The 18,819-nt window shown below is 37.3% G+C and overlaps 1 long non-coding RNA gene across 1 annotated transcript in view; it reads left to right on the forward strand.

Moving 5' to 3' along the window:
- Window positions 1-12,115, forward strand: part of LOC107695783 (uncharacterized) — a 41,259-nt gene extending 29,144 nt beyond the window's left edge. Inside the window, exon 3 of the long non-coding RNA XR_001635033.1 lies at window positions 12,001-12,115. This is a non-coding gene — a long non-coding RNA (uncharacterized LOC107695783). The remainder of the gene's footprint in view (window positions 1-12,000) is intronic.
- Window positions 12,116-18,819: the final 6,704 nt, after the last annotated feature.

Raw genomic sequence — 18,819 nt, forward strand, 5'->3', positions numbered from 1 at the left:
AACTTGTTTCCTGCAAAGGCCACTAGGCGAAGGGAGAGAGAGAGAGATCACCACCACTGTTCCCATGAGGGCATCACATAAGATTTCAATTAGCCAATCAGGTCCGTGCCAGGAGCATTTTGCTCGCAGATTTGTTGGGAGAGTGAAATGGATGTTGAGGCTCAGGACCATGATAACAGCACAAGCACAACTGGAGGACAACAGTTCAAACCAGTTCCTTCTCATTACAAGTGGAATTTCCTCTGTACTGATTGAAGTTTCAGCATATTGTTACCACATTCTTTCATACTGAAATGCTTCTGTATTGTAGTTTAAAGGTTTAGTTCACGTAACAATGACTATTCTGTCATCATTTCCTCACCCTCATGTTGTTTTAACCATGTATGAAGTTTCTTTTTTCCGTGTAACACAAATTTGGACTGTTTTACATGCTTTTTACAATGAACAGGCATTCAAGCTCTCAAGCTTTCAAAAGCATCATAAAAGTATCAGAGAAGGGTCCATGTGCTATAATCCAAGTCTTCCGAAGTCTAACGATAGATCGGTGCAAGGAAAAGGCCGAAAAGTTGTTCTCTAAAAACGTTGACATGATTTGTGATCTTCACTTAGCATGTTTTTGAACGTTAGCAATGACTGATGAATGAATTGTTCTTTTGAATCAAATCTTTTCAATGAAACAGTTCACAAAAACAGGCTGAATGATTCAATAATGATTTGATTTCTTGAGTTCGACTCACTGACTCTGGATTAAGCTCTGGATTGAATAATGACTTAAATTTCATTATGTTCATCAGATAAAGCTATTGTACAGCTTCACAAGACTTGGAATATAATGCACAGGTCAAACTTTAAGATAATTTTATGGTCCTTTTTGACATTTAACAGTCGCAATTCTCATTTACTTTGACTATATTGAAAAGAGTAGCCAGGAAATTCTTCAGAAATTCACCTTTTGCATTCCGCTGAAGAAAAAAGGTTGTACTGGTTTGGAACAGCGTGTGTAAATAATGAGAATTTGATTTTCATTTTTGGGTGAACTGTCCCTTTAAGAGCTTGTATTACAGAAACTGTGCTTTACAATAGCCGAGCTATGACCAGAACTTCAAAGTCACTTGATTTACTGGAAGGACCGTTTCTGTCATCATTTAACCCAAGGATTGTTTCAGAAGTGACTTCCAGAAACATAATGATTTATATGGCGACCTCAATTACGATCAGTTGCATGAGTTGGCAGAAGAGATTTGATGGGGTTTTTTTGAAGTCAGATCCGAACATCATGAATTCGTTTAAAAAAAATGTGATATTGATATTATATTTTTAATCAAAAAGCATTGAAAGGAATGCAGCTATAATCAAAGTGACGCCATTTAGCTCCTCTCTGCTAAGTTAATGGAATCTTCCTAATGTTTATTGGGAAGCATCAATCATGCAAAAATCTATTGTAGCATTAGCCTTGAAAGAACAGTAATAATAAAAACGTTATAATGACCTCAGCTTCCTTACTATAAATCATGCTGGTGTGTTTGTGCGTATGTGAGTTTATATGTGTGTGAATTGGGTATTGAGGGGTATTAACTTCATAAAATATGCCATTTCAGTCTTTTCAGTCCATTGAGGACTCAAAGGATATTGATGTAATATTGACCAATGCTCGTTGTTTGTGGCTCATGTTTCTTTTTAACCTTTTGTGTCAGCTGAGCGGAGTGTATGACAGTGTGTATTTCTTTGACTGCATCAGTTCCGGCACCTTTGGCCGTGACTCACAGCGGGTTTCTGCTCGATAGCCACTCAACATTGTGTTGTAAATCAACTGCAAATGCATAAAAACCGTGTCAAGAGGGAGATTTACTGTAACACTGAAAATCCTTTTAAACAAATATTAAAATAAGGCAAAAAGCTGTCTGAAAGTCGTTTAAGAGGTCATTGCACCTCAGTTTAGAGGCGTGTGGCGAGAGCTGACAATGCATGTGAATTTACATTGGTATTAACATTTGATTGATGACACAATGCATGCATGCGGCTTTCATTAAGTGTATTGGGGGGGGGGGTCCACAACATACAGTGCCAACGGAAGTCATTCTTAGCAGTTTGACAAGCTACAGGACACTTGGGGCAAATTCACTTTTTTACGTGGTATTTCATCACAAAAACCTGTATCCTATTTGCTAAACACCCATAATCCGGTTTACGCTGGTGGTATACCGCTGCACAGTGAGTATTTAAATGAAGTCATCCTCCAAAAGCTAGCACCCTGAACTGGCCTGGAAGATGAGGAATTGCGGGGAGCAAATTGCGTTCAGCGCTCAGTTATGTTTTGTGCCGTTACCTCAATTGCATAATTCTTTTAATGAATTAGGAGTTAAAACAATGCAGACAGCACATGGAAATAAATAGCGTCATCAGTGGGAACAATAGTGATAGACAGCACAACTGGGACCCGTGGCCTAATGGTTAGTTAAAATGCGGCAAATTTAGCTGTGATGCTCGTTTGACTTTGCAACGTGTAACTCATATTTTTTTTTTCAAAATTCATCTTTTTTTTTTGAGAATTTCCTATGTAACTCCATTATTCAATTCTTTTAGACATGAATTATTTTTTTGTATTGCATTTGTATTGTATTATTTTTATTATTCATGCAAATGGTAATAATTCAGTACTGTTCTGTATCTACCATGGTACCATGGTATTGCTATATGTTACCATCACTATGCTATGGTGTAACCACAGTACTCTTTTGTACAAAAATTAATCACATGCATATCAAGGTTATTATTAATTAACTAAAACTTTTATCTTTTAACTGTTATAAGTTAACTATTTTATAACTTAAGTTCTTAAATAACTAAAACCAAGTAAACTAAAAACAAAACAAAACAAAACAAAAAACTATATAGACATAAAAACTTGCAAAATGCAACAAAATTATTTAAACTTTAACTAAAATTTAAATTAAAAACTTTAAAAATTAAAAAATACAATCTAATGCAAAATATTAACAAAAGCTATATATATATATATAGAGAGAGAGAGAGAGAGAGAGCGAGAGAGAGAGTATATAGTATAAACACATTATATATAGTTTTTAAATGAATAATGACGTATATTGATATATGCGCTCACACACTATACTGTAGGAGGTTAAGGAATAGGGGTCTTAGCCTGAGAAGCGTGCTGTCCCATGAGAGGGCCGTCTGTTGTCTGCAGGGACTCTCAGACAGCCTTGTATCCACTTCACAGCAGAGAGAGCCTGAGGAAACCTCTCCATTACACAGCTAAAAGCTAAACGCTAAGCGCTGCTCCCACACAGTGGGAGGAGAAGATAATACTCTGAAAGTCAGGGGAGGAAAAAAAACGCTGAAATTAATAAAGCTTTTTAGTCAGCATAATAAGTCATTTTGAACTCAACTGAAGAGAGCAACAAAACAAATAATATTTTGGGGAGAGAATACATGTATTTTAATGCCTTCAAGCAAAACTAATTAAAGACGACACCTAATTTACATAAATAAGCATTATAATTTGCATGGAGGCACCAGGGAATATGTGCAGAAAAGAAAGCAATATTTTGCAGTCTGCTAATTTCATTTTATTTAGGATTTAAGCTTAATAAAGATTCATTTTGGAGGGGAAGGGAATAATCGGGGGAGGGGTGAACTATCTCCAAAGATGCAGCAGCCCCTATTCAAAGGGACCTTTCAGAGTCAGTAGAAGACTCCTAATCAGGAGTGGCACTTCCTGGCTCCGCTCCAGCACCAACTCCTTGAAAGGTAAAAAATTTTAGAGCCCAATTTATTAGTATGCAGTTCCGGCATCGGTGGCTGAATTAATGGCGCTGGCTGATAATGACTGTAATCGTGGCACAAATGGAGTGTTGAAATAGCAAACAACGGCCACAAGGCATGTAATGGAGCTTTTATTAATTACTTAAGCCTGCGCTCCAGCTATAGCTCCAGGATTTACTGTGGCACTGCTAGCCGGTGGGCAAAGGTGGGCCAGGTGGAATTCTGTGGTGAGAAAGTCAGAGTCCGTTTGGGAGTGCGGGGTAGGAGAAGGGCGCTTCCGCTCACTCATGCTCGCTTTTAAAGTGGTTTATAATGCAGGACAGATTCTGTGGGATGAAAGAGATGCACAGCTACATTAATATGCCACTTTTAGGCTCCAAGCAGCCATCATGCTTGCATCCCTGCATCGGCTTGTATGAATAATTATGTGTGTGTGTATATGTATGTGTGTATATGTATGTGTATGTGTATGTGTGTATATGTATGTGTATGTGTGTGTGTGTATGTGTGTGTGTGTATGTGTGTGTGTGTGTGCGTGTGTGTGTGACAGTTAAACTGCCTGCTGTTCTTCAGAAAAATCCTTCAGGCCCCAAAAATTATTTTGTTTTCCAGCATATTTTGCGTTTTTGAGTGCTTTCCAACAATGACTGTATGATTAGTTTACACCCCTGGGTCTTTATGCATCATTTTTCCTTCTGGAGCATCAGTGACCTCAAAATCATACAGTCATTGTTGGAAAGGGTTCAAATATGCAAAAGATGCTGGAAAACCAAAACATTTGTGGGACCTGAATGATTTTTCTAAAGAACAGCGGGCAGTTTAACTGTTCTGGACAAACAAGGGACTTATTAGTATTTAGAATCAAGCGTATGTAAACTATATATATATATATATATATATATACACACATTTATATTTATATTTTTTATTCTTAACACTGTGTTCTTACCTGAATGATCCACAGCTGTTTTTTTTTTGTTTTGTTTTGTGATAGTTGTTCTTGATTACCTTGTTTGTCCTGAACAGTTAAACTGCCTGCTGTTCTTCAGAAAAATCCTTCAGGCCCCAAAAATTATTTTGTTTTCCAGCATATTTTGCGTTTTTGAGTGCTTTCCAACAATGACTGTATGATTAGTTTACACCCCTGGGTCTTTATGCATCATTTTTCCTTCTGGAGCATCAGTGACCTCAAAATCATACAGTCATTGTTGGAAAGGGTTCAAATATGCAAAAGATGCTGGAAAACCAAAACATTTGTGGGACCTGAATGATTTTTCTAAAGAACAGCGGGCAGTTTAACTGTTCTGGACAAACAAGGGACTTATTAGTATTTAGAATCAAGCGTATGTAAACTTTTGAACATTTTTATAAATTCAACTATTATTTTCTCTTGTGGACTATATGTAAACGTCTTTTATGTGAAATATCTTATTCAGGTCAATACTAAATAAAAAAAAATAACATGCATTTTGTATAATCCCTCTTATTTTGGAAAAATTTACATTTAGCAGTTTTGAAATACTCAGTGAGTCACATGTTTCCCAATGATGCCAGGATTAGCTGACGAACATCTTTATTTTACACAATACAAGATGACCCAAATAATATGTTACATATTATAGGGATGACCTGTACAGTAAATGCATATATTCACAAAATCATAGCAGAAAAGTTAGGCAAAAGAGAAAAGGTGCCAAGTATTGCAAAACCCCAGTCACTTATGAGATGTCCTATAATATTTTAGTCTATGTTGTTCTCAGCAGTAAAAGTTTGCATTGAACGGTAGGCGAGACTGTTCAAACGTCAACCCATCAGCAAGAGAGGGTTGATTAAAAATGCTCTTTATTGCCCACCGATTCCTTAATGGAGGATAGACTTTAAAAATGGAAGAAACAATTAGTTTTACTGCTTTGTGGGCACTACTGATTTCTATAAATCACACCAAGGGTGTACATTTCCCAATAAAAGACAGCGGCACTCCTCGCATGCGTAATCAACAAGTACACAAGCACATTCACACCCATTCGGGGCACATTTGTCTTTCTAGGTAAACTGCACACAGTTTGAAAGGGCACACAACAAACTCTAAAAGGTGCTTTTCACAAACAAGGTACAAAACAGTGTGTTTAAAAAAAAAAAACACAAATCCAAAACAGAGACTTTTTAAAATCAATGTTGAACCATAAATTTGATTGTCATCTACAGTAGGTCATATTTTTACTTAGAATACATTTTTTTAAATGATAGTTTTCAGTTTATATGAGTTTTGCAATTTTTGCAACACTTACAAAACTAAATTAAGTTTGAAAACTTAATTTATGTCGGTAAACATTACTAAACATCAAAATTAAGATATAATATTTGTTAAGTAAATAATAATAATAATTATTATTGTACAAATATATAAATAAATTCCATTAAAAAAGCAAACTTTTTTAAGAGTTGCCAAAATTGCATATTTGAGCTTGACAAATACTTTTTTTGTGTAAAAACACTAGAGTTGGTGTAGAAATTTTGAAAAAAATTTTTTTTTTCAACATACTACAGAGAAGTTTGAAACGATGTTACTTCTTTCATATTTTTTTTTTCAAGGAAAGTTAGGGTGAAAATCATAAATCATCCTGTAACGATTGTTTGCAAACTGCACAGCTGAATTAAACATTTTTTTTTTTTTTTACATTAAAACAAGTTAACAAATAAGTACCCATTAGAATGGCAATGAACTGAATAACAGTTCAGCTGTTTATGCCAGTGTTGTATGATTTTAGATTTCAGGCTAGGCTAATTTTATGTTACATAGTAGTTTCAAAAACAGAATTTGTGCTTCTAATGCTTTAAAATGTTTTAAAAACTATAGACCAAATTGTACTCCTTCTGTGGGCTGTCATAACTTGTTTATATAATTCGTTTATTAGGGTCTTACACGCTAATTAGTTTTACCACATAGATAGCTTGTAAAAACACTCATTAGTATGTTACATATGTTGTAGAGTGAAAAATGTGAATATTTTTGTTGAAAAAACAAAACCTTTTTTGTGTTCCCTCTCTCTTCTTCTACCTCCCCAACCCCCTCCATGTCGCACCAAAAGCACATACACCCACACAGACTCACTACAAAGAGAGCAGCTGGGTTTTATTCCAGAGAATAAAAGCAATAATGGTTGGAAGCCTTTGAAATCATTAATAGATAAAAAGAACGAATGATCACGTTACATCTGGAGCAAGAATAAAGCTTGATCCCTTCTCCTCTCAGATCCGCCATTCAGAAAAGATTTAAAATTGAAAGATTGAAACCAACTTGTTTGTTGCGTATGTGCGATGGATATGAATGACTCAATCAACATGGCAAAAAGTTCACAAAACGGTATTCACATGTTCCTTCTCATGTGTGTTCGAGAGCAATGATAATTGATGTAAGTCAGGGAGGTACTTGATATAAATAGTGTGGTTTGGGGAAAAATCCAGCCCTTCTAGTTCAGACTCTGAGTTGAATGCTTGTGACCTTACCCTGAGTTTTGGAAATGGTTTCATAGAAAAGCAAGGGAACGGAGGGAGATTTTATGTAACAGTTCAGATCTTTTTATCATGAAGCCCATGTCAACACTCCTGTACCAATGTGTTTAAACCTGCATTTCTCTCTTTCCGCAATGTGCTGAAGATTGCACAGGTGGAGACAGGTGGTGTATTGTTAGGAAAATTATTAATTTGGATTTGATAATGAGAAGTTGGCATGTTACATATTCCCTCCCTGTATTGCTGTGATTAAGCCACGCAGCTGTAGTCACAGGTTGTTATTTGCGTGCACAGATCAGCAGATATCCCAAAAATTCATTCTTTCATTTTGAGGGATGAACAGACTCTGTCATTAACTTTCCTTATTCCTGACGCAGTGTCTTGTCTGTGTGTTATGTTTTCTAACCCTTTCCTTATTGAACTAAAATGCCAGTTTTTGTTGTTTTTTTGCCACCCTCTTTTCATTAACCTCTGAAAAGATAAACATTGTTTCATTGTTTTATTGAACAATGACAAACCTAGATAAGGTTTTCCTGTATAACAGGTGACCACGGATCTAAACACGACGGTTACCTAGCAATGCAAACATACACTCTTTATTCTTTTCATATGCCAGGGCCTTCATATACCCCGAAGTTCACAATACATACTAGATCCCCCCATCTGTAGATAAATATCCAGATCAATGCAATGACAGAATTTATTCAGTGTGATTGTCTGTGAATCATACCTGCAGTAATACACATGTGTAAATGAATCATCGTTCATTTATTTAATATCGAGACATCAGTAAGAACGATTGGTTTTTCTTGTGCCTTTTTGGGTGTGTGCTTTCTTCTTTTCTTTTTTTGTTTTGTTTGTGAGATCATGCTTAAAAAATGTAGTGAAAAACATTTCGTGTCACGACAGGTCATCCCGTCCTCAAGCATAATGAAGTGAATATTTTTATGTCAAACATCGCACTCTCAAAGCATGCAATAAGCGTTCCTGTCATGTCATTGTTTGTTTGGTTTTTATATAAACTTGACAACTTAATTTTCCTGTCACAAAATGTGATTTTATTTTATTCTTGGATTAATTAATTGTTTTATGAAATGCTGGTATTATTGAGCCCTCCCTTCTTTTTAAAGGGGTCATATGACGTTGCTAAAAAGAACATTATGTTGTGTATTTGGTGTAATGCAATGTGTTTATGCGGTTTAAGGTTCAAGAAACACATTATTTTTTACATACTGTACATTATTGTTTCTCCTCTATGCCCAGCCTTTCTGAAACGCGTCGATTTTTACAAAGCTCATCATTCTGAAAAGTGAGGTGTACGCTGATTGGACAGCTATCCAGTGCGTTGTGATTGGCTGAATACCTCAAGCGTGTGACGGAAATGTCAAAAGAAACATATCTTATTATTATCATTGTCAAAAACAGTTGTGCTGCTTGATGTTTTTGTGGAAACCCTGATACATTTTTGTCAGGATTTTGTTACGCCCCTTACCATACTGTGATGCCATGTCCCGGCGCGACGAGACAACACCAATAAAACCCATTACAAACGAGGCATTTGTTGCATCCAGTGGGGAGATAATTACTGATTATTATGACTTATACTGTCTTTTTACACGTTGCGTTGCGTATCACGCCGCGTAAACATAAAACCATTATTATTATTATTATTGTTATTAAATTTATTCCAGTGATGGCAAAGTTGAATTTTCAGCAGCCATTGTTTTCATTCTGTCACATGATCCTTCAGAAATCATTTTAAAATGCTGATTTGATGCACAAGAAACATATCTTATTATTATCATTGTCAAAAACAGTTGTGCTGCTTGATGTTTTTGTGGAAACCCTGATACATGTTTGTCAGGATTTTGTTACGCCCCTTGCCATACTGTGATGCCATATCCCGGCGCATTGAGACAACACCAATAAAACCCATTACAAACGAGGCATTTGTTGCATCCAGTGGGGAGATAATTACTGATTATAATGACTTATACTGTCTTTTTACACGTTGCGTTGCGTATCGCGCCGCGTGAACATAAAACCATGTCTGCATTTGTTATCGGAGAAACGACAAACAACAAGTGCTACTCGCATTTGAATCATCAGTGGCAAATTCTTTAAATATAAAAAATTTACTTACAGGCTGTGAGTCAGAAGCGCCAGACTGTCCTGCAAAGTTGCCCCACTTTATAGAAACAGCCTTTGTGCACAGATGCATTGTAGGCTAACGTTACTCTGCAGGTTCAGGAAACAGTCCTCCATAAAATGCGCTGCACACATCTGAATATTTGGGTTGAACTGTTCTGGAACAGTGTTGTAAATACAACTTAACCACTGATTTGTAGTCGTGTCCTCTAAACAACAAGTGCTACTCTACACTGCTCAAAACTCGCGTTTGAATCGTCAGTGGCAAATTCTTTAGATATAAAAACTGTACTTACAGGCTGTGAGTCAGAAGCGCCAGACTGTCCTGCAAAGTTGCCCCACTTTATAGAAACAGCCTTTGTGCACAGATGCATTGTAGGCTAACGTTACTCTGCAGGTTCAGGAAACAGTCCTCCATAAAATGCGCTGCACACATCTGAATATTTGGGTTGAACTGTTCTGGAACAGTGTTGTAAATACAACTTAACCACTGATTTCTAGTCGTGTCCTCTTTTGGAAGGCCAAACAAAGTAGTTTCGCTTTCACAACGAAACACAGCGTCACACACGGCGGGCTAGAGAGAGTGGAGGCCGAGGGCTAGAGTGGGCGGAGGCCGGCGGGCTTGCGGCAACCACATGTGGCAACCCCGGGCTGGACTCCACTTCGTCCACGGTGAAAGCCGATCCGGCAATCCACAGTGCGAAGTTGATGTATTTATTTAAATCGCATCATATGACCCCTTTAAAAAAGTTTTTTACGTTACTTTAAAAAACTGTAATGTACGTCATTGCATTATGCTCATACATTTTTTTCCAGACAAAAGGAGAAGAGGAATAATGTTATATCATTTATAACATCAATAAGGTTATATAGTATTTATATGTGAAAGTGAAAAGTGACATGACGTGTGGCCAAGTATGGTGTCCCATACTCGGAATTTGTGCTCTGCATTTAACCCATCAAAGTGCACACACACAGCAGTGAGTAGTGAACAAACACACACACACACCCTGAACACACACCCAGAGCAGTGGGCAGCCATTTTTGCTGCAGCGCCCGGGGAGCAGTTGGGGGTTCGGTGCCCTCTCAAGGGTCTCACATCAGTTGTGGGTATTGAGGGTGGAAGACAGCACTGGTCATTCACAATCCCTGCCGGTACTGAGACTCGAACCCAAGATCATTTGGTTACAAGTCCGATTCTCTAACCATTAGGCCACAACTGCCCCCTACTGTGGTAATAGGATATTTGATTTAATACTATTGATTTGAGTACAGTAAGTTTAGTGTGTATATATAATATGTGTCAGTGTTTAAAGTCTTCCTGTTGAATTCAGGTGTGTATGTGTGTTACATGTTTCTGAGTCTACATTTACCTCAGTTGCCAGGGTCAGGAGATTATATGGGGACTATAATCTATCCACCCTTTCCTGGCACTCTAAATCAAGTTCATTCTCCATTCGGGCCATCTTCCAAGATGGTTTTAGAAGTAATAATTTGAGGACCTGATTAATCAACCTCTTCAGTTTGTAAGACGAAAGGTCTTTGCAATGATGTCATTCTACAACGGTCACATGGACAGTGGGAATATGTTGCCGATAGGACATTTGAATGTTAATATGCAATCAGTTGATAATATTAAAACAAACATATTGTCATCAGTGGTGCTCTTATCATTTAGGCTGAAGTCTGTTTTGACTTTGTTTCTGTGTCATCTGATGCGTAGTGAAGGCCCCATCCACAGTATACATCACAATAAGCTAATTAGCAATATAATTAGCATTGTAATTACCAGCTGCAATAATTACTTTTATTTATTATGTTTTTAGTGTATTTATCTGGTCTAAAAAATCATCTGGTTATTAATCTGTCCTTTAATTTGGAATTTCAAGCCTTTAATTCTGTTGTTTTCAGCCCTTATCTAAAACAAAAAGCTTATTAAAGTGCATCAGTAGTTTAGTATAAATAAAAATAACTCATTGTATATGTGGGATCTGTTTTATATTGATAGGTATATGAAATGAGACAGACTTCACCTGGTTAAAAAAAAACATATTAAAACTTTAACATTCGAGATGCCGAAATAAATCTACTTATTTCCTTTTTATCACTTTTTCAGAGATTCTATGCACTCCCCTTGTGTTTTACCCACAAACCCTTGTTTCTCTTGAAAGGATAGCATGCATAAATACACAATCTAATAAGAGCACAAGATGGATGATAATGCCTTTTTATTAACTTATGGAGTGGTTTGTTTTGGCAAATTGAAAGTCGTATTTTTCTCTCTAAACATCTAATTAGAGTTTTGACAGGTTTTACAATGAAATGAAAGTAGTTACTGTGCTGCGGAAACAGCGCTGTTTATAAAATTCTGAGTACGATGCAAGCCGCTGACAGCACTGGTATAAAAAGATGCATTAAAAACGCACACAAACTGAATGTTGATTTGTCAAAGTGGTGAAGGGGAGGCGTTTTTTTAAAAGTTCATCAAAATCTTTGTTTGCGTTTATGGTTTGGTGGTAAAATATGTACCCATAACTGTTCTCTGTGTCCTTGTAGGCATCAACAGACAGCTATGTAAGAGTCTAGTGTGAACGTGCAAGCTAACTTTTGGCAAGAAGACAGTGACCCACAGGACCGAGTCAAAACTGGAGCACTCAATATATCTTGAAGGTCAGTGTCACAATGTACCATAATGCATCAATAGTTTACTAACGACTGTTTTAGCGGCCAGTTACCTAATAAACAGTCATATCAGACAGCATAAAGCATGTTTTCGGCTCCATTTCTAATTTTGTTTGTCATATTTTCAAGTGCAGTACTAAGAAAGAATTCTGCTGGCCGATGTTGTTTGTTTTTTTACACAAATTATGCATGTAAACAATGACTTGATTCATAAATGCATGGTTTGACACTATACCAGCACATATAATGGCTATTTAAAGGGGTCATATGATGTTGCTAAAAAGAACATTATTTTGTGTATTTGGTAAGTGAGCGGCGGCCGGTAGGCTTGAGAACGGCGCGGCGGGTGGGCTTGCGGCAACCACATGTGACGACCCCGGGCTGGCCTCCGCGAAATCGCATCATATGACCCCTTTAAGCTGGATTCTGGGTGGTTAGTGAATAGGACGCAGGTTTTGGAGCTGAAATGCCTCATGCTAAAGTGGCATAACTTTTCAGTGCATTCGCCTCGCTGTGTTATGTCAATGAAGCAGATGAAGACATGACTATGTTTGGAATTGCCTCAGTTCACCCAAAGCACTAATGCTAACTACAGCTCGTGTGATAGTAGTGACTCTAAGCAATATTGAAGTCACACCTCTGGTTCACGAAACAACTTAATTGAGTCACACACACGAAGAAGCCCTGCCAAAATACCCAGAGGTCTTGATTAATTAAGTCCTAAAAGCCCAGGAGCGCTCAACGTTCACCAGGTGCCTGTTCATCTGCCACTAGTTCCTCTTCTCAACCCATAAATACAATCCTGAGACATAAATGCAACGTTATCTAGTAATAAAACATATAGGAACTGGTGTGAATCATCCAAGCTTAAATCTATTGAATACCTAATGCATTGAATATCTTTCTGCAGTTGTATACATTTTTAGTAAATGAAATTGTTTAAGTTTTTGTCTTTTGGTGATTAAATAGTTAACAAAAACTGTTCTTGTGCAAAAAGTTCCTGAAATAACATTGTGATGTAATGGGTACACTGCTGTTATAGAATTTTGTAAATTGCTTGTGCTTTAGTCACAGAAAGATTGTATTTATAGCATAACTTGCTCATTCTGACTAGCATTTAGCTTAGTTCGTTAACTTTAGTGATTTTGTTGTAATATTATGTTAATGCTCTCTGTGTATATATGTGATTAATCTCATATGTATAGGATGCATTTGGGTGAGTTAATTAACCCACTAGCAAAGCACTTTATTAAACCAGTGTTCATTCACTGTCTAGCTTCAGTTCACATATCAGAATCCCTGACATTATTGACTATGATTGGATTATTTGAAACTATCACATTATTTATAGATTGTTCTTATTCAAAAGCATTGTTAGTGCATGGTTAACATTTTTTCTTGTCAGTGGTAAGTTCTTTCATTCTTCTTTTTGGTCGTTGCTGATATTCAAAAAAGTAATCATTTGAAAAAATTGATGTTTTTGTCAACAATGAGGAGAACAAAAAGTGCAAATCATGATGACTGTTTTTAATTAAAATATACAGTTGATGAAACTATGATGAGAGAGAAAAATAACAGCGCAGGATATTAACTATACACGTACAATGTTTTTGAAGAAGAAAAATCTAGAAAGAAAATGATTGTTTCAGATAATCCGATAATGTCTGGGATTCAGATTCTTGAGCCTTTTTGTCAGTAATTGGTTAATGCGATTAGCATGCTAGGGAAAATAAACAGCATATAAGGACATTATTTGTCGGTATTTCTGTCCTTCTGGGCATCTCACTGGTCCGGCAGGTGTTGTACACCTTAACTAGTCATTGAGGAGTCATCACCTAAACCAGTGCTTACAGCCTCCCAATTCCCTCTCATCCAAAACAAGCAGATTTAGCCAGCTCTCTAGACCGCTCTCCACAAAACAAACACACTGGCCCACTGCAGACTGCACCGATGCCCTCCTCCCTCCCTTTGCACCCCTACTGCTCAATGCTCAGTTAGCCAGGCTAAGTGAATAGGGAGAGGCAGGTCTCCATGGGTAACGGCTGCCATTGAAGTACCAGGCAGGAAAGCGAGAAGGATGCTGCAAGAGCCAGCAGGCGCACTCTGCGTCTTTATCCCGCTCCCCTGCCGTTTAGGGGGTGGTCACCCCCACCAGAGGGTGTGTCTGCCAAGAACTGAAGAATGTTAGCCCTGCGGCCCTGTGAGTGGGAATGAGCAGAAAATTGGAGTTAACAAGCATGCCGTATGCTAAGTGGTGACGAGAGTCCCCGAGCTTTCCGTTAGGGCCCCGGTCCAGCTTCCATTCTCTACGTAGAGTCGCTGCCAGCATCCGTTGGCTCTGACTGCAGGCTGAGGTGACCAGCATTATGCGTCTGTAGGCAAATTAAGACATCATGATCTCCTGTATACAAGACTCCTGTGATGCAGACGGATATAAAACATGGATTTGTGCTGTTGGTTAGTAGTTTTAGCATAAAAAACTTGTATTTTGTAGTTTTAGCATAAAAAACACTTTTTTTTATTTTTTAAATTGTATTTTTTAAATTCTATTGTCTTTGTCTTCACCACCACTGAATCTTTAGTACAATAGCTAAAGAAATTATATTTTACCTAATTTATTAATGTGAGTTTGCAAGCAATAAAAAAGATAATTTACTGTGAAATAATGGCAAGGAACAATGCGACCAATGTAGTTTGATTCATGATTGAATGACTCTTCTGAATGGGTTGTTTTACAGTGTGTACAGTGTAGTCCAATTCATGAACAAATGACTCTTATGAACCAATTCTTTTTAGTGAATCAAAACATACAGTGTACCAAGTGTTTTTTGATTCATTAAGAAAAGACTTTTATGAATCGGTTGTTTTTAGTGAACTAAAAACACAGCACAATCAGTGTAGTCTGATTTGCAAACAAGTGACTCTTATAAACCAGTTGTTTTTAGTGACTCAAAACATACAGCATGACCAGTTTGGTCAGATTCATGAACAAATGACGCTTATGAAATTTTTTTTTTTAGTAAATCAAAATATACAGCACGATCAGTGTAGTCTGTTTCTAAAGTGAATGATTCTTATAAGCCTTTTCTTTTGACGACTAGTTCAAAAAGATTTACCCATTTGAAGCAATCTGAAACACTACCCTATATAATGCTAAGCAATAGCAGAGATTTAGCATTTAGCAGCAGCATTTCTTCATTGTGTAACTAAAATGGATATTATAACTTAAATATACCCAAATTAATTAAAATCAAATCTGAATTTAATCAAACTGAATCCATTTAAATCGCAAATTGAATTGAATCGAAAATCCAACCCAATTATTTTGAGATTAAATGCTAAAAAGACATATGGGTTTCCACATTCCTTTTAGTGTACTTTGACTCTGGATATGTACTGTAGGTATTTTATATATATTTTTTGGAATATGAAACAATTGAAATACAAGGATTTTATCTTGCACCTCTTCCAAGCACTGTTCTTTTAGGAACAATTACCTTACTTTTGCACAATGGCCTGATATCCTGTTTTTCGGCAAAGGATATTATGCAGGACCACCGTGGCTGCGGTCAGTCACATGCCATGCACGCATCCTCCTGTAGCGGGCTGCCCCACCTCCTCTCCTTTATGCTGCAGTGTGCAGCCCAAGGGAGCTCTGTGCTCTATGTGTGTAATAAGGGTAGCTGATATAATGAAGGTCATTGTAATCAGAGCTAATGTGGCAGGGAGTTGAGACACTTCGGCTTTATTTGAGGGTTAGGCCCAGCACCGTTGGCCCGGGGGGAGGAGCCTGATAGTGTTATCAGAACTAACCTGCCGCGTATAACGACACGCTCCTCTGTTCGTATCAGCATCAGCCTGAACTTTCACTGATATCTACAGTATGGAAGTAGGGAAGCGGATTGAGCTGCTGAACGCTTCACATCTTACTTAAATCCCCTCCCTAGGTGTTTGAAGGTGCGCTTTTTTTCCCCCTCTGTTTATTTTCAAACAGCAGAAGGAACGTGCCCGGTCTGCTTGATGTGCACTTAAAGGAATAGTTCAACTCTCTTATTATTTACTCATTTACTTTACATTACAGGTTTGGAAACAACACGAGGGTGAGTAAATGATGAGAGAATGTTCTTTTTTTGGGTGAACTAGTCTATTATTGTTCGGACTGTGAGGAAGTGATGTTAATGCTCATTTGTTTTGATCTGAATGATGCCGAGAAAGCCATTAAATAAGAGCCTACTCTAGAAATTGAGGGTACCTTAAGGGCACATTAAATGTGCCCTTTTCCCTTTCCTCAGTCTTCTAACTGAAGTTAAATGATGGTGTCCCACAGCGTGGTATCATGGTCTGAATGGACCCCTAGGTGAATGATATATGGGATTTCTTTTGTCATTGAAATCTAGGCTGTATGGATATCAGAATGCTCTTTGTGCAATTAACTCAGGGCCGTCGCTAGTGGGTTGAAAGGTGGTGACGATTATAGGGGCCCACGGCTGGGGAGGGGCCCCACAGCGATTTCAACCAACTGCTCGGGCCAGAATAAAAGATGTTCAGGACAGTTGACGGGCCACTGCTGCGCGTCGTCACGAAAGCGTATCATTTGCACGTGTTTTTAAGCCTTGCTAATTTAAACATTCAAGAGATTTTAAAGCATTCAAGCACAAGACGCGAAAGTACTTGCAAGGTGTTAGGTGCGCACACAGAGAGCCACGTCTCAGACAGCGCACGAACACCGAACTGAGTTCTCTTTTGTATCTTCTTGCACTCGAACGAACAAATACACTTTGCCAGTTTAAACATGCAAGCAAAAAAAGATGAGAAAGAGCTTAATTCAGCACCCGCACACTGTGTTCTGTGTGCATATCGCACACGCAGAGAGCTGCGTCTCACAGCCCTTTGAACAAGGAACTGAGTTTTGCCTTCTTGAGCTTGAACGGACAAATACACTCGAAATGTTGTCAAAATACCCATCTTGGTGAGTATCTTTGAAGAACTGTTGGTTATGTCTTACGTGAACTTAAACAGTTATGAAAATCGGATGTGTCTCATTATATTGGATGCATATTTGTCTCTTAAAGTGACCACGTCTAATTTACTGTCCTTAATGTTAATCCAAGAAAATAAAAGTTTATTTAATTTATCTACATCGAAAAAGGGTCAGATGAGGTTGACTGATAAAAACAGCACATTTTCCGTTTTTATACAGTGCAGTTTTCCACAATAATGATGGTACAAGGCAACTGTGAGTTTTAATGTAGCTTTCAAAATTATTCTAATAATAAAATATATCTAGATTTATATATGATATATAATATTATTAATTCAGATTATATGTATCGATTTGGCTAATAATTATTTTATATTAATTATTTAGTAAATAATTAATTATTTAAATATTTATTTAAATAAGCTTCTTTGTGATGGGGCCTGTGAAAATGACATAGATAGATATATAGATAGATAGATAGATAGATAGATAGATAGATATTATATGATTATAAATAATAATAATTACAAAAAAAATTTAATTCTCTATATATACATATATAATTACAAATTTAAATAAAAAATATATTTATGTTGTATTTATAATTTTTATTGCTTTGTTCATAATTATTTAATATGCATTATTTATTAAATAATTTTTTTTTAAATTATTTATTAAAATAAGCTTCTTTGTGGTGGAACCTGTGAAAATGTTGGCAGGCAAAAAAAAATTTTATTGTTGATTCTTGAGTTTATTTGAAAGCTTTTTGAAATGTTCAATAAGCGCATTACTGTCTTCCAATCTTTTATTCCTCAGTGCTCTACAAGAACATCAAACTGTACATTCACCATGAACTCATGCGTCTTCAAAAAACGGGATTTCCTGCTGACAAGGCTCATAAAAAAGGATGAAAAAGAGATTGGCAGAGGCCCTAGTCTTCCATTTTTCATATTTCCCTTTTAAAAAGTGGCGCACTGGTTCTGTGTGAGACATCAAAGGGGACGAAGGAGGGCCAGGGAGCCTTTATTCACTTTTCCACCTCCATAAAAGCTTCCCATATCTAACCCCTAGTGACTGGCTGGCCCTATCATTCAAATGTCCCCAGCGCTCTTTGTGGCTTCCCCATGACCACAGTGAAATGATCTCTTTTGTTGCGCATCATTAGTTCCATCTGTTGTGAGAGCCTGGCTGTCTGTTCCGAGGGCAGGCCGACGTGATGGTGGCCCGGGGCGACGCGAAAGGGCCGCGTCCCCACGACTTGTGTCCCGACCTCGTCCTCCTCCTCCTGGAACATTGATGCTCCCTTTCTTTCCCTCCCTTTCTCTCTCCTCACAGATGACACTCTGTCTGTCACTGCTTACTTATTTATGCATCCGGAGGAAGGCAAAGCATCTTGCGCACATTTTGTTAAAACTGGGCTTTTTGCTCCATATATGTGTAATATTCTTCGTATTAAGCCATTGAAACAAAAATCAAAGTGTATTTTGAATGAGAGACTGACTTACATATGATGATGTCATAGGAACAAAAAAATATTTTTAATAAAACTAATGCAAAATAGAGTTTCATAGCCATTAAAAAATATTTATAGCCACTGGCCAGTGAGTTTTCGTATGCATGGTAGTATATTAGACGAGAAGGGCCTACGGTGATAAAACAACAACAACAAAAAAAAAAGAAAGAAAGAAAGAAAAAAACTGTTATTCCTCTGA

The sequence above is a fragment of the Sinocyclocheilus anshuiensis genome, unplaced genomic scaffold, assembly GCF_001515605.1.
Source record: "Sinocyclocheilus anshuiensis isolate Anshui unplaced genomic scaffold, SAMN03320099.WGS_v1.1 scaffold234, whole genome shotgun sequence".
In the NCBI taxonomy this organism is placed as follows: Eukaryota; Metazoa; Chordata; class Actinopteri; order Cypriniformes; family Cyprinidae; genus Sinocyclocheilus; species Sinocyclocheilus anshuiensis.